This window comes from Bombyx mandarina, chromosome 01, assembly GCF_030267445.1.
Source record: "Bombyx mandarina strain Sakado chromosome 01, ASM3026744v2".
Classification (NCBI taxonomy): Eukaryota; Metazoa; Arthropoda; class Insecta; order Lepidoptera; family Bombycidae; genus Bombyx; species Bombyx mandarina.
The window spans coordinates 8,736,610-8,749,622 of record NC_143208.1 but is presented as its reverse complement, the minus strand read 5'-3'; the positions used below and the strand labels follow the sequence as shown (position 1 = coordinate 8,749,622).

The 13,013-nt window shown below is 39.2% G+C and overlaps 1 long non-coding RNA gene across 2 annotated transcripts; it reads right to left on the bottom strand.

Moving 5' to 3' along the window:
- Positions 1 to 316: 316 nt before the first annotated feature.
- Positions 317 to 8,260, bottom strand: LOC149503523 (uncharacterized). Of its 2 annotated transcripts, XR_016325036.1 has the most exons (4): positions 7,779 to 8,260; positions 5,902 to 5,998; positions 5,132 to 5,241; positions 317 to 1,046 (listed from the first exon to the last, which is right to left on the bottom strand). It is a non-coding gene; the product is annotated as an uncharacterized LOC149503523 (long non-coding RNA). The 2 variants fall into 2 exon arrangements; XR_016325026.1 differs by lacking the exon at positions 317 to 1,046 and having other exon boundaries at positions 4,585 to 5,241.
- Positions 8,261 to 13,013: the final 4,753 nt, after the last annotated feature.

Here is a 13,013-nt window from a genome sequence, read left to right as displayed (position 1 = left end):
TTTGTGTTTGTGACGACAGGCACAAAGTTAGAATATAGCGCGATAAATTCAATATTTCTTTGACATTCTTCTAAATCTGTCCAGGGGTACACCCCATTAATAAATAAATATTCGTTACATACGTTGAGACGAACGTGTAAAATATTAACGTTTATTATAGACTTGAGCTCATCTACCGCCTCAGAATTAACTCAGAAGACCCGATTACTCCTTTATTTTAGCCGCCGTTGCCAAAAACATGTCTTATTGGATCCCCGGATCATCTCTAGGTGCTTTTAGGCTCATCAAGCACCGGTCATCGTTCTCAATCCACTGAGATTCTCGGCGGATCTTCTCAGTGGGTCACGATTCCGATTCAGTGCTAGATTCTGCATAGCGCTGATTCTGCAAGGGCAGTAAATTCTCACAGGTTGAACCCGTAAGCACACTTACCCGTCTGCGCATAGCTGGAAAAGCCCGTTAGGCTACCAACGAAGAAGAAGAAAAAAAAACCTACTACTTACCCTTACGAAAACGTGAACTGTGTCGAAAAATACGACCAACCACGCTCTGTCATTGAATCATTCTAAAGTAGACCAGTATGCTTAGTGCGAGTTTTTTAACGTTCTCAACATCGTAAAAGTTAAGCCAGTTTTGTATGCAGTTGGAACAGCGGCCCTAGCGGCAAACGTACGTAAACGATCCCATTCCATACAAATATAAGCTAACTTTTACGCTATCGAGAACGTTAAAAAACTCGCACTAAGCACATAGAAGAGAATGCCTGTGACATTGAGTTCCTACATCTACATAAATTCAACAGGTGCACAGAGTACAAACAATAAAATAACAAGCAACAGTGTAGGTCAAGTACATCTGCAATATGAGAGTTAATACCTACTCTTCTATACATTTCTTCGATAGCAATCTGGTTAAGATCCAATACACTCTGCAACTTGTAAAGCTTCTTTCTCTGTTCCGGGTCTGCACCATAGGAAGAATGTAAGGTGGGCGCAAATTTTATTGTGTTTAAAATAAAATCCAAAGTTACGTCGCCTGGTAATGTCCTAAAACAAGTATTACAATTTTGAGAGTTTTCCAAAAAGAAACTCAACTAGCGATGACCCATGTTGTCCGACGTCATTTTATTTTTTATTTTTAATTGGCTTACTTTGAAAATAACCACACAACGAGCAATAAGTATTATATAAAAAGATGACCAATTTGATAAAGTATAAAATTTATAACAAGAAATAATTATTTTATTCATAGGTAGCAGGTGCTTAGAAATCCTTTCCTAGAAACTTAGTACTTTCTGTGCTAAAAAGAGCGATATAAAACATATCGAGTGCTCATATGTCTATGATTTTCAGATGGTTGCTTTTTTTTAAATACTATAATAATGTGATGATTACATGATTAATACATGTTGGCGGTAAATTGCGGGTTAATAGTTTTTAGCATAAGTTAAAGTTCATCGTATGCAACACGAACACATGTCGACTTGAAGAAGGAATTCCAACTGCGATCAGCAAGGAAAACCCGGCAGGCTATCAACTGAAAAGAAAACGATAAATTACCGGTATGAATTTTTTTTTTTTTTTTATTGCCTTTGTAGGCAGACGGGCATACGGCCCACCTGATGGTGAGTGGTTACCGTCGCCCATGGACTTCAGCAATGCAAGGGGCAGAGCCAAGCCGCTGCCTACAAAATAAAATAAAATTAATGTGAGATAATTCAGGGACTAGTATGAGAAAAACAAACAAAAGTACATTCCCATTTTCAAAATTAGAAAACTTTGTTGCCCTGTATGACATAAAGCGTAGGTGTACATTACATTGCGAAAAGAAAGCAATCGCTTTATGCGCGAACTATTCGAAGGGAAAGCATAAAAACATTATTTTTCCTCTTTCGGTTTTCTTCTTCCGTTTTATTTGAATAACAGCAGACAGTTAATGTTGAGTTGAATGCTATATATTTTTTTGCTTTGTGATATTACAAAAAACAAAAAAAAGCTGTTGAAGAAGTCGCATCCTAACAGCCCCATAGCCCACACCGCACCCAAAACGAAGCCGTTTTTGGTGGATCCATCTTACAAACAGTCTGGATCGCATAGCACGATATTTCTTTATATTATCAAAAAATCAAAGACTTAATGAAAGTTTGATTCATGGAGCCCACAGAGGCAATGATAGCTTTTAACTAACCAACGCTTGAAAACACGAATACATTCTAATTTTACTCAAAAATTTACTCTTTACTCTAAAAAACATTTTACTCTACAGTCTACACTCTACTCCAAGTATGAAAACGAAATAAATTTGTAATGCCGATTCCTGGAAATTTTTATCACGGGAAGGAAGGGTGACCGGTCAGACCCCTCGAGCGCATTAACGTCCTTCTTGAAAGAAGGCTCGCGAAGAGTACTCAGCGGTAGGCAGTGACTTGGCTGTGTTCCTGGTATTGCTGACGTCCAGGAGCTTCGGTAACTACCATCAGACGGGCCGAGTGCTGTCTGCCTACAAGGCAATAAAAAATCCTTCTATCAATGTATTTTTTTCTACCAATTAAGTACTATATCCCCGAGAAAATTTTACGATTGTTATGTTGGGATTTCCTTTTCCTTATTTCTTCAATCCGCTATCCACGCCATCTATTGGCACCACAATAAAAACTACGCGTATGAAAATGGTGCGAAGACTGTAAAAACTGGTGGTAGGACCTCTTGTGAGTCCGCGCAGGTAGGTACCAGTAGTTACTACCTAAAGTATCGATTTGAATAATACTAATTAATGATGACATCATTTGAGGACAAACAAAAAACATATACATATGTATTTAATGACATGTTTTGGTAATTAAAGATTAATTTTCATTAAAATTTTGCTTTCTGTAATCAGACGATCAGCTGTACCTCGAAACGTGTTTTCAATAAAATAATAAGGTGTGTCTTTCAATAAAATAAAATGCCAGTTTTATGAAAAACATCTATTATTGATGCTCGAATGCCTTTTCACTTTCACCAGGACAAGTGAGCGAGCAAGGGCTCAACCAGGGGAGTTGTTAAAACTATGGAGCCATCTATTGTACGTTGATCGTACTTACATATTATTATTAACTTTGTCAAGTTTCATCGCAATCGGGTTAATAGTTTAGGCACCGAAAGAGAAAAAACATTGAATGAACAAAATGTAGCATATATGATGGAGAGAAAAGGTAAGGAGCGCAATCTCTTTGTATGAAAAATTTTCCGTCGAAAAATGACCAATTAGGGTTGCACCATCGTGGCAAGTGCTATTTATTATATTAAAGATAGCGCCAAGCTATTTTAGAAACTTTTTCAACTCGCACATTTCAACGCTAGCGCTATTTTAGTAAGATTTTGGGTTGTGATTTGCTGCTTACATCCGAACACTTATTCAACTAGAGACAATCTAAGGTTGATCTCTTTATCTCTACCACAGCGCCACCTATTAAATACTAAACAAACCGGTCACTAGAGCATCATGTCGATAATTTAGCTTATACTGCCATCTGTTAGAAACTTACGGAGTCATTACCTTTTGACACATATTAAACAATTTGCTATTAAAAAGTAGGTAATGTAATTAATAACTGAGATGAAAACCATCATATTTCTCAAATTGGACCAAACTACCCACATGTGTGTAGTTTCATTGAAGTCGGTTCACTAGTTCAGAAAGTAATCGCGAACAAACAACGTGACACCTTTTTTTTAAATATACATAATTATATAAATTTCAAAACTGAATTCTATATACTAAGAGGATCAAAAAGTAGGTAGTGAAAATGAGATAGAATATAACGACTATTGATAACTTCATAATTTATCTTTCTACATAATCCGAGTCTCTCTACACACCGAGTCTAGCGCTTTTCCAAGGATTCAGTCCCTTTCAAAAAGAGCTATGTCTTGGTCCTGCAAAAAGCTCTCCACGGCATCCATCACCACATTATCGTCTTCGTACCTGTTTCCCCTTAAGTATTCTTTCAATTTGGGGAACAGATAAAAATCGCTAGGTGCCAGATCTGCTGAATAAGGGGGGTGGTCAAACAATTCGAAGCCAACTTACTGAATGACAGCCATTGCAACTGCCGACCTGTGCGTGGATGCATTGTCGTGATGAAACAGCACGTCCCTTCGAAGTTTCCCTCTAATATTGACCTGTAATAGTGGTTCCACGCTCCAGGTAATTAATCAACAATATCCCTTCTGAGTCCCAAAATATTGAGGCCGTAACCTTGCCAGCCGATGCCACGACACGAAACTTCTTCGGGGTCGGTGATGATGGCCGTTTCCATTGCGAAGATTGCTGTTTTGTCTCGAGATCAAAATGATGGACCCACGTTTCGTCCATTGTTACGAAACGAGATAAACAGTTTTGAGAATCTTCTTGAAACTTCTCCAACAATATCTTCGAAATGTCAAGTCGATTTTGTTTCTGACTGTCGGTCAGCATTCTCAGCACCCATCTTGCGAAGACTTTTCTCATATTTAAAGATTGTTTCAATATGGATTGAATATGAATATGGAAGCATATGAGTGTCGTAATATAAGTATCGGATGATAGCTCTTCGATCGATCAATACAATTTTCTCGACTTTCGCAACATTTTCTTGAGTGACTGACGTCGATGGACGGCCGCAACGATGTTTGTCTTCCGTGCTCGTTCATCACTTGCACCGTTAACTTTCTTAAACAGAGGTATTTAATAACGGCCCACACTTCGTTTTACTCCATTTTTGAGAACACGTTCTGACACGAAGCAAACAAATGACTACATTTAGAAAAAACAAAAGAGAATCGAAGATTTTTTTCTTTATTAATATTACAAATATGTATCTGAGCTATGCCTGCCAGTATTTTTTTTTCTTACCAAGGAGTTCTCACAACTTTTTAATCCCTCCTCGTAGATTTAGACTGAAACTTTCGAACAACAATAGTTGTCGATCAAATAACGATACAACGCTATGCATGAATAAACAATTATATTTATTAGGTAAATGAAAAAGGCCTACACTAATAAGTCAAAATTCAACTTAGAACACGGAAATAAACTATAAACAAATTTACCTATTCATGATACATTTTCACATTATATTTTTAAAATTGTTATTATAAATACTAACAAATTTTCTGCGAAACGATGAGCCGCCTTTTTTGAGACTAGATTAAGATCACAAATAGTGACTGCTGGAAACGGTACGTCCCAAATAGCTCCTTGTGTACTCTCTATTACCTAAAACATACAGATATATATTACGTACATATTATAATTACACCAGTTTTTTTAAGATTTTGTATAAAGCTTAAAGTGGTCGGCTATTGCCCCAACGTCCTTGGCGTTAGCTGCACTTTTTTTTCACCTATTCTAGTAACCTCGAGTGCTTATTCTACATTAATCGAGCAAGGTGAGCTCACGGGGCTCAAACCGAGAGTGTTCCTAGCACTGGCCCTAGCAAAAGCAGTGCTTCGCAGAATCTACTACCGGATCAGAAACGCGACTCACTGAGAAGATCCAGCGAGAAACTCAGTGGGCTGTGTCTCAGGGTTAATTTACTCGTCGAGCCCTTCGTCGCAAGCGACGGATTCGACGAGAACGATGACCGGTGCATGAAATGACGTGTTTGGGGCCACATCGACTGCTTACCATTTTGTCCGCAGGATTGGGAATGATGAGGATCCGCAATGACGTGTTTAGGGCTACGTCGACTGTTAACCATTCGGTTCACAGGATCGGGTATGGACGTCTGTCTACGGCCATTGAGTACCACATGAGCCGCGAACCTCTATGCGCGCGAACCTCGTCAGAAATTCGAACCGGCCCGAAAAAGAGTTCATTTTACAAAGATGTTGATTTACATCAACCGTCATTGCAAACGAAAACAAAAGTGCTTACTGTAACAATGGGATTCCGAGCATACCATCTGTAGGCAGTCACCACGAAATATGCCGCGCAGACAATACTCACGGCTACAGATATTGCCCAACAGCACCTATATCGATGGCAATTTATAAAATCGTTGATGATTACTCTAATATTTCATATATATTATATAATAGTACGAGTATTAGATTGATGTTCAATATTCAAATAATATCTATACTATCAGTACAATCACCCAAACCGTGGGGTGCGTGGTGTCAATAATTATACACATTTTATTGACAGATATGAGTAGAAAGATTAACATTTTCATATTATCTAAGCACGCTTCGTTTTCTTTACAATAAATTTATTTTCTATTTGTAGTTGGATTTTCTAGAAAAACATATTTTTTAGTTTTTTTAAACTATTATTAATTCAATGTGGCGTTACAATTAAACGTCAACATGTCATTAATAAGCTATTAATTTGTACAGCGCAGCGATTTAATTTGGCTTTGTTGTTAAAATTAGGAGCTAGTCCCAACAAAAAAACCTTATCCTGATTATCCTAGTAAGGAAGATATTTTTTAAATTATGAATTGTCACCGGTCCTTGTATGCCAAATGTCGAGTTAGTGCGACGCTTTATAAGAGGTTCAAAACTTTCGTTATAATACTTACATACATTCTAACATACATCCTACCAATATTATAAATGTGAAAGTTAGTAAGAATGTATGGATGTATGTTTGTTACTCTTTCACGCAAAAACTATGGAATGGATTTTGATGAAACTTTACAATAATATACCTTACACATCAGAATAACACATAGGCTATAATTTATAAACATGTTGTGTGAGCACTTAAAATATAACGATAAAGATCAAGGTCATTTGCGAGATATTCTGGCGTGCGCTGCAAAAACAGTTGATGTTATACGCATATTATCTATAATGGAAATATGATCTTAAATAGTCCTACAACAAAATACCCGCAACAGCATATATTTATCTGTTATGCGTAAGCCATTATCGCCAAAATGACGAGCCATAAATACAATACAAATAGATAAAAATTATTTAACGCACATACAGTAGTAACAAATTGATCCTTATATCAAAATAAATACTTTTATCGCATCTGGTATTTAAAGTAGGTAGCTAAACTTTGTCTTTTACGCTACATCATTTGGACAAAAATTTTTGAATAGTTATGACTATGAATAACAACGCGCGATATTATGAAAGATGAAGAGAGAAAATTCAATAAGATCAATAATAAATTACAATTCCCGAAGCGAAGTGACGGCAGCTCCCTTGTTCTAACATATGTACCTACACATGAAGTTAATAAGCGTGTTCAGAATGAGACTTCTGAACCAGTAACCTCTTACTAAGAAAATCGTAAGCTCATTTACTTAAGGAAGTAAAAATTTAATGTAATAAATTTAAATAATTTGTTTATATTATATGGTTCACATGTCCTATCTCCTAGTCTGTGTATAAAATTGATCAACATAATTTGCAGGGTAGGTTTTAGTTAACAGTGTAGAGCAGCGGTCGGGGAACCGGGGTAAATTACCCCGAAATGGGGTAAAATGAAATTTTAGGGAGTAAAAATGAAACTTTTGTGAGTAAAAAGTATATATTGAAGTAAAACTTCTTTAGAATCGTTGTGATTTCAAATTATCATGGGGGCTATAATATGAAAGATGCTAAAAAGAAGCGATTTCGTTTTTTTTTGTTCTTCGCCATGGGGTAATATCAACATACACAAAAATATTTTGGGGTAATAATTTAAAAAGTTCCCCGACCGCTGGTGTATTGTCACAATATACCGCCACACTCAACATAGGAATTGCAAATTCATCCGGAAACCAATTAAACTGAATATTTTAAAGTACAAACCTTTCAAAAGTGCTGATACCCTCCATTACTATATATTTATAGCCATGTAAGTCCGTTCTTCTACAAAACTCAACAAATTTTCTAGTACAGAAATTTTTGTTAACTGATTTATCATCTTTTCCATTGGAAGCATTTATTAACCGAGATTTATTCCTTTGAGAAATGTCACCTTCATGAAACATTGTGGTTTAGGAAATAACCATTCGAAACTATTTACGAGTAGTATCAAAAATGAATAAGTACGTTTTGTGGTTTTGTCAGCCGAACACGAACTGGTAATTATAAAACAGATCGAGGACAGATAGCGTTGAAGTTATAAATTACAGTTGCTGTCACTGCTACGAAGTCCATAAAATAGCTATCCATAAAACTATAACTAGTGGTATTCATTATGAAATATTTTGCATAATATTGTATTAGACTATTGCAATTTACTCATGTCAAAGATATAAAAGTATGTGGCCCACCAGATTAAGAATAGTTACAACGCCCATAGCCATCGCCAATGAAAATTAATTAAATTAACCCCGTTCGGAGCTTACATCTCATATCGTGATTTTACTACCTACGAACTACTAATTTTATCAGCCCACGGACGTCCACTGCTGAACCTAGGTCTCTCCCAAGCCTCGCCACAAAGATCGGTCCTGTGCTGCGTGCATCCAGCGGATCCCCGCGAACCTCAATCAATAGGTCGTCGATCCATCCTGTGGAAGGACTTTTTTTTTTTGAATATTTTTTTTACGGATACCCGGTCGAGGTAGGTAACGGACCGGGCTATGCGGGACTCCGGCGCCTCCAGAGGGGAAGAAGGGGAGAAGAGAAGGGCCGAGGTCCTTCACCTCCCCCAATTTCTCACAGGAGACTACACCTTCAAAAAGGCGCGCGAAGCACTTGCCCTGCAGAACGACTACCGACTAAACCCCATTGAGCTCCACCACACCGACTACACGAAAGTTACGGTACCGCGGTGCGCGCCGAAAGTCTCGCCTTAGCCGGTACCCGTACTAATGGTAAGACGGCATCTCATCCCCGGGAAAATTCCAAAGGACTTCGTCTCGTGAGACACACCGTAAGCGGCACCCAGGAGCCACCTTGCACCGCTTCACCACCGAACCAACAGTCGAGTGCCTGGCGCCCCCGCACCCGGCACTCGATAGTCCCTACGGGGGCTGAGCGGAGGCCTCTCGCACGCGCCGTCCACCCCGCCTTCTGCGCTGTGAAGCTGAAGAAGGATCCCATTTCCTTTCACGCTCCTCAGCCTCACGAAGCGCCATGACCAAATCACAGAACCCGGCCATGGCCTCTCACGAACTCCGGTCCTCTACCATACGGGCGACGACAGCCCGCAAAGAGAGGTCCTGCCCCAGCACCGCGTAGAGGTTTCGCCGCGAGTGCTCCCACCGTGGGCACGCTTCTAGCGCGTGCTGAGCGTCAACGTCCGGGTGCCCGCACTGGTGGCAGCCCGGATGTGGCTCCTTTCCGCAGACTCTCCACAGATACCTCCCGAAGCATCTATACCCCGAAAGGACCTGGGTGAAGCGAAAGGAGAGCACGCCGTGTCGCGCGTCCGACCATGCCTCCAGCACAGGCACCAGTGCCGCGAGCGTGCGCTGACGAGTGGCCGAAGTTCGGCCGAGCTCCTCCAGCAAGCGCTCTCTCCATTTGGCATACGCCAGACTACGCGCAGCACGCCTCCACCGATCGACAGCCGACGAGCCGGATGTCCGTTCCCGAGTCGAGGACTGTGTTCTCCGTCGGTATGTCGAGGACTGTGTTCTCCGTCCGTATGTCGAGGACTGTGTTCTCCGTCCGTATGTCGCGGCCAAGATTTCGGCTTCGAGGTCCCACGGTAAGGATCCAGCGAGGGCACAGGCCACATCCTGAGAGATGGTGCAGTACCCCCTGATGACCCTCACCGCGAGCGCCCGCTGAGCTCTGAGCAGCAGAGCCGCGTTTCGCGCGGTAAGTGCGGGCGACCACACGGGAGCACCGTACAGGGCCATACTGCGCACCACCCCCAGGTAGTCGCCGGATACCGGCGCTGCATCCACCGATGTTGGGAAGAAGACAGGTCAGCGCACCCGACGTCCCCATCAGCCTCGGAACCAGCATTTTAAAATGGTGGTCGAACCTCCATTTGCTGTCCAGCACAAGGCCCAAATACTTGAGCTTCAGCTGGACAGCAATGGTGACACCCCCGACTACGGGATTCGCGCCTTGAGGCGGCCCCTCCCGAGCCGAGTGGAAGCACACTGCTTCGGATTTATGGAGGGCCACCTCGAGTCTCTTTATTCGACTCGCCACAGTCGCTACACCTGCCACAGCCAGGATGGCCGCTGACCGGTAGTCGTCTCCGCGGGCCGTCACCAGCGTGTCGTCAGCGTAGCAAACCACTTCGACGCCACGCAGGTTAGCCCCACGAAGGACCCAGTCGAAGCCTATATCCGACAGGAGCGGACCCAGTACCGACCCCTGTGGAACCCCCCGCGACACTTATTTTCCGTCCCCACCCGCTCCGCTCGGGGAAGATTACAGCCCGCCCTGAGAGATAATCTTCGATTAGGTTGCGGAGACCGGTAGGGACGCGGTGAAATCGTAATGACTCCATGATCGTACTCCAGGGGATCGTGTTGAAGGCGTTAGCTATATCGATTGACACAGCCAACAGCACGCAACAGGTCGCGAACGCGCAAGACCGCGTCCACGGTCGACCGACCTCTCCGGAAGCCATCCTGTGGAAGGCCTGTCCACGCTACGGTAGGTACCGGAAGAACTACTAATATGTACCCATAATCACGAACTATTCATATATAACCCACAATTTTTTAAACCTAACCCAATTTAAAAATTGTGTAGAAAAACTCATAACCAACTGGGTATATTAAATTTTAAGCATCGCGTGTCTCTTGATGCTTAAATAAGCCAAACGCTCTGTCATTTGAAAGGTTTTATCAAAAAATCAAGCACGAGTTTTTATTTCGTACCTACTCCTATTAATAATAAAATATTTTTCAATATGTTCAAATACGGATTTTTTATCCAGTTGTTTAAAGATGGCTGAAATTAGATGCTCACCCTTTTTACCCACTTTTCACGATACCTGATAAACTATGACGTATCAAACTTTTTTTCAAAGCGACTAGCCCGATCCTAGAAGACAAAATGACCTTCGATACAGAGAAATTCATTCGGGAAATAAAATGCCGTAAAGCAATTAGGGATGTATCGTCAGTGGATCCGGGATAAGGTATCCAACAAGAGATATTTCGGGTAACGACGGCTTTGCGTTGCTCCGTCGCCTTGGTCGGATATGTAGTTATCGGATATGGTGTCGCGCCGCTATTTTCAATGCACTATTTTAGCTTTATTCATATTTTCAGATGAAACGACGGCTCATAACCCTTGCAAGTAAAATTCATTATAATTTTGGTAAATTACATCATTCAAATAGAAAAACAATTTAAAAGTATCCACGCTTATAAAATCTGTAACGTAAAACATGGAAATTGAAAGTCTCATGCTAATTAGAGATGGCGATTTGAGATAGGTTAATCGAGAATAAAATAAAAAAGATCGAATTTAATCCAGAGAGTTGAAATCAATGATTTAATCAACATTAACGAACGAACCGATCTCAGACTGTAGGAAATTGAAATTAGATGTTTTGTCTGATTCAACAAGTAATTACAATTAGTAATGGCTTTGAAAATATATTTTTCACCTTATTGAATACAAAAATTACATACTACTATACGATTTCAGTTCTGATTTAAAAGATATTGACAAAGCTGTATGGAGGTGAATCGTGAGGCAAAAGCAAAAATGAAGAATATTTTTGCGTTTTTAACCCAACAAAAAATACTGGATCCTCACTTACGCACCGTTTTACAGCTATTGTAAATCAATAATAGTAAATAAAAAACCAATAAAAGCTGTAAAATTTATGTAACAAACAACCTCCGACAATTTTCAAGATATCACATAATATATTTTCACATTCAATAAAAATACGTTGTTTTTACTCATTTAAAATTTAACTATAAATCGTGTTGTATCAATGAATGAATTTTTCTTGTGATGTTACATATTACATGTATATATAACATTATTTCCTCGACTTTTTTATGCCTACAACTAATCCCCAGAAAAGCGATCTTTGTAGGTACTTTCGTCTCCCTGATTTACAGGGATTTATATAATTTTTGTTGAATACTTGTTTATTATAATTTCATTATAGCATAGTATTTTTTTAATGTAACAGGTACTTAAAAGGTAACACTGAAGCATTTTTATCTCCGTAAATTACAAAAAATATTTTCTACATGTAAATAAAAACATTGAAATGCTATATATAATATCGTAACAACACATATTTTGATATAGAACTTCACAAATTTGAAATTTATATTATTGTAACAGTATTGAGGGGCGAAAGGCTTGGTTTAAGTGACATTTTTACTTTACAGGAGAGTCATTTAAAGTGTAAAATTTGGAAAAAATATCATATCAAAACAACTTCTGAAACTATTTGAATACTCAAACGTAGTTCAAGTTCAATTAAAAACGCACTTTTAATTATCTATATATTAATACGTGAAGCAAAAACTATGTACCCCTTTTTAGGAAAATTGCGCGGACGGAGGAGTATTAAATTTCTCACACTTATAGAGAATATAGAGAAGGAGTGCACAACGCAATTTTTTTTTTTAATAATGTATTAAAGGTACTTTAAATCAATAAAGAAAACATTACACACACTACCATGTATTTGACACAACACATATATAAAAATATATTCTTTGTTTACTGTCAATTGGGAAACTTTTGTTATTGTTTAAAGTCTGTGGTCGAATTCAAAATAGATTAATATTGTTTGTCTTTAATATTATTGATCTATAGTGCAGTTTTGGCGTATACTGTGATTATTATTATCGAATTAAAATAGTGTTTGACAATAGAACCATAATAATGTTTAGACTTATTATATAATTTCAATTAATTATAGTCGAATCTCGAATACTGCGGGGCCACTAGTAAAGATAAATGTCGCGTAGATATTAAGTGAAATGTCGCTTAAACCAAATAGCCTTACAATCCTCGATAATGGCTAGGTCCTAGAGTCATGATATTGTAACAACATTAATTTATATAATAAAAAATTTTGGTATTACGAATTAATTGTTCCCTTAGATTACTAAAGATACGTTTTTAAATTAATATGTCAATATTTCA